This window comes from Heptranchias perlo, unplaced genomic scaffold (genome assembly GCF_035084215.1).
Source record: "Heptranchias perlo isolate sHepPer1 unplaced genomic scaffold, sHepPer1.hap1 HAP1_SCAFFOLD_55, whole genome shotgun sequence".
Classification (NCBI taxonomy): domain Eukaryota; kingdom Metazoa; phylum Chordata; class Chondrichthyes; order Hexanchiformes; family Hexanchidae; genus Heptranchias; species Heptranchias perlo.
Genome location: NW_027139570.1, coordinates 3478420 through 3482509, shown reverse-complemented (window position 1 = coordinate 3482509; position 4090 = coordinate 3478420). Strand labels below are relative to the sequence as shown.

Sequence of the window (4090 nt, the reverse complement as noted above, 5' to 3'; positions counted from 1 at the left end):
AGTCTGGAACTCTGTCCCCCAAAAGACTGTGGATGTTCAATTGAAGCTTTCAAGACTGAGATCGATAGATTTTTGTTGGGTGAGGGTATCGAGAGATAGGGAGCAAAGACGGGTAAATGGATTTGCGGTTCAGATGATCTCTGATCGAATTGAAGGGTGGAACAGGTTCAAGGGGCGAAATGGCCTCCTCCTGTTCCCAATGGAAATGTTGAGAATATGCTTTATTGATGCTGTGATGCCACGTCCCACACCTGTCAAAACAAGGCCACATTTGGGAGTTTAATAACTTTGAAATGAACATTTTTCTTTTGTGACTTGTGCAACTTCGATCAATTGAATAGTTATGAAAGAGAATCAATGCCGTCATTCTAATTTCTGGCTAACCACCAAAGCAAAGGTTTCCGTAGTGTAGTGGTTATCACGTTCGCCTCACACGCGAACGGTCCCCGGTTCGATCCCGGGTGGAAACATTATGTTGGGGCAGATGTTTTTTTCATCTGTGAAAGAGCCGGTCCTGTTAAATTTAACACAAATTCGTGGTCTTACGAACACTGAACATTTTAAACCGAGCCCTTCAAAATACAGTGTGTAAAATGAGAAGGGATAAAAAGTTCATCGCACAAAAGAAATGATTTCAAACTTCCCTCAGTCGCCTTTCTGCAAAATAACGTTATCGGTTAATTAATGGTGATGAAAACAATGATCGTTTTTTTTTCTTGCCACAGCCTTTCAATTAGTTCATGCGACTAATATAACAAGTGTTCAAAAGTTGCTTTTCTGACCGGGAATCGAACCGGAGCCGCGGCACCCTCTGAAGAGCAAGCACTATTCGGCACTGGATCGAACGAGTGGGCTGGAACCCTTCAAATGTTGCACTGATATCAGGATAAGCGGAAACACTGATACATTGGGAATGAAGCCTCACCAACAGAGGAGCTGCTTTTTCAAGCTAAGAAATACAGCTGATTTTAAATCAGCAAAATTTCACTTCATTAAAGTAGACAAAAAGGCAACTATCTCTGAACTGTCGCCGCTATCTGAAAAACACAGACATTTTATTGATCGGGGAATAATGATCTTGTTCAAACTGTACAAGTTAAAAATCATTTCGAATCTTTTAAAAATAACAATCTGATTTCAAGCATTCTCCAACCAAACAAAATCACCAAGCATTCCCAGGATATTGGGAGATTATGTGAGTGGGTAAAACTGTGGTAAATGGAGTTCAATGTGGGGAAATGTGAGGTCATCCACTTCGGATCGAAGAAAGATAGATCAGAGAATTTTCTAAATGGTGAGGAGCTCGGAACTGTGGAGGAGCAGAGAGATTTAGGGTCCAAGTACAGAAATCATTAAAAGCTAGTGGACAGTTACAAAAATAATTAAAAAGGCTAATAGAATGTTGGCCTTTATTTCTCGAGGGCTGGAAAATAAAGGGGTGGAAGTTATGTTCCAGCTGTACAGAGCTCTGGTTAGAGCCCATCTGGAGAACTGCATTCAGTTCTGGGCACTGCACCTCAGGAAGGATATATTGGCCTTGGAAGGAATGCAGCACAGATTCACCAGAATTATAGCCGGGCTAGAAGGGTTATATTATGAGGACAGGTTGAATAGACTAGGCTTTATTCCCCTGAATATAGAAGATTAAGGGGTGATCTAATTGAGGTGTTTAAGATGATTAAAGGAGTTGATAGGGTAGATGGAGAGAAACTACTTCCTCTGGTGTGGAATCCAGAACAAGGGGGAATAACCTTAAAATTAGAGCTCGGCCGTTCAGGGTTGATGTCAGGAAGCACTTCATTCTGTTGAGGACTGGGGTGAATACGAAATTTCAAAACGAAGATTGCAGATTTGTGTTAGGCATGGGTATTAATAATTAAGGAACCAAGGCGGGTAGATGGAGTTAAGATACAGATCAGCCATGATCGAATTGAATGGCGGAACAGGTTGAGGAGCTGAATTGACTAATCCTGTTCCTGTGTAACAGGCTCGTGTGGCTGAATGGACTCATCTTGTTCCTGCATTAACATGCTCGAGGGGCTGAATGGACTCCTCTTGTTCCTATGTAACATGCGCGAGGGGCTGAATGGCATCCAGATCCTTTATAACAGTCTCGAAGGGCTGAATGGCCTCCTCCTGTTCCAGTGCAACAAGCTCGAGGGGCTTAATGGCCGAATCCTATTCCAGTGTAATAGGCTCGCGGTGCAGAATGGCCTTCAGTTCCCGTATAACACGCTCGAGGGGCTGAATGGCCTGCTGCTGTTCCGATGTAACAGGCTTGAGGGGCTGATTAGCCTCCAGGTGTGGTGTAACGGGCTCGAGGGGCTGAATTGCCTTCAGTTCCCATATAACAGGCTCGAGGGGCTGAGTGGCCTCCTCTTGTTCCTATTTTACAGGCTTGAGGGGCTGATTGGCCACCAGATCTGGTGTAAGTTGCTCGAGGGGCTGAATGGCCGCCTCCTGTTGCTACCTTAGAGGCTTGAAGGGTTGATTGGCGTCTAGTTCCTGTTTTAACGGCTCGATGGGCAGAATGGCCTTCAGTTCTCAGATAACAGGCTCGAGGGGCTGAATGACCTCCTCCTTTTGCTATTTGACAGGTTTGAGGGGTTGATTGGCCTCAGGTTCCTGTATAACATGCTCGAAGGGCTGAATGGCCTCCTCCTGATTCCATGTAACAGGCTTGAGGGGATGATCGGCCTCCAGTAACGATGTACCGGGCTTGAGGGGCTGAATGGCCTCCTCCTTTTCCTGTGTAACAGCCTTCAGAGGCTGAATGGCCTTCAGTTCCCATTTAAGAGGCTTGAGGAGCTCAATGGCCTCCTTCTGTTCCTGTCGAACAGCCGTGAAGGACTTGCCGTCATTTTGTCCAAGATGGCCGCCGTGCTTACAGCCATTTTGTCCAAGATGTCCGGCGAACTTGCCACCATTTTGTCTAAAAATTCGAGCCGGACCTTTCAGGAGTGAGATTAGAAAACATTTCTACACACAAAGGGCGGTAGAAGTTTGGAACTCTCTTCCGCAAACGGCAATTGATACCAGCTCAATTGCTAAATTTAAATCTGAGATAGATAGCTTTTTGGCAATCAAAGGTGTTAAGGGATATGGGCCAAAGGCGGGTATATGGAGTTAGATCACAGATCAGCCATGATCTAATCAAATGGCGGAGCAGGAACGAGGGGCTGAATGGCCTGCTCCTGTTCCTATCTTCCTATGATATTACTTGTATGGAATTGCTACAGGCATTTGATAAGGTTCCACACAAGAGACTGTTGGAAAAAATGAAATCGCCTGGAACTTGAGGCAATGTATTGACATGGGTAGAGAATTGTTTCGGAGATAGGAGACAGAGAGTAGGGATAATGGGTACATACTCCAATTGGCAGCATGGGACTAGTGGTGTCCCCCAGGGATCTGTAACTCGGGTCTCAGCTTGTCACCATATTTATCAATGACTTAGATGAAGGAACAGAGAGTCGTATATCCAAGTTTGCTGATGAGACTCAGTTGGGTGGTACAGTAAGTCGTGTGGAACGCGATTGGAAAGTTCCAAAGGGACATTGACAGATTAAGTTAGTGGGCAAAACTATGGCAGATGGAGTTCAATGTGGGGTAATCCACTTTGGACCGATGGTCAGGGTATTTTCCAAAAGGTCAGAAGCTCGGAACTGTGGAGAAGCAGAGAGAATTAACGGTTCATTTCCATAAATCAGTAAAAGCTAACGGATGTGTCCAAAAATAATTTAAAAGGCTAACGGAGTGTGAGCCTTTATCTCAGGGGCTGGAATATAAAGAAGTGGAAGTTATGTTCCATTTATATAAAGCTCTGGTTAGACTGCGTCTGGAGTAACTGCGTTCAGTTTTGGACACTGCACCTCAGGAAGGATAGATTGGCCTTGGAGGGGGTGCAGAGCAAATTCACCAGAATGTTACCGGGGCTAGAAAGGTCAAACTATAAGGACAGGCTGCATAGACTGGGCTCGTATCCCCTCGAGTATAGAAGATTGAGGGGCGGTCTGAGCGATGTGTTTAACATGTTTAAATGATTCGATAGAATAGAGAGAGAGAATCAATTTCCTCTGGGGAATCAAGA

At 44.8% G+C, this 4090-nt stretch overlaps 1 non-coding gene across 1 annotated transcript; it reads left to right on the top strand.

The window, feature by feature from the left end:
- The first annotated feature begins 397 nt into the window (after positions 1–397).
- On the top strand, positions 398–470 carry trnav-cac (transfer RNA valine (anticodon CAC)). Its single transcript has one exon. It is a non-coding gene; the product is annotated as a tRNA-Val (tRNA).
- The last annotated feature ends 3620 nt before the right edge of the window (positions 471–4090 follow it).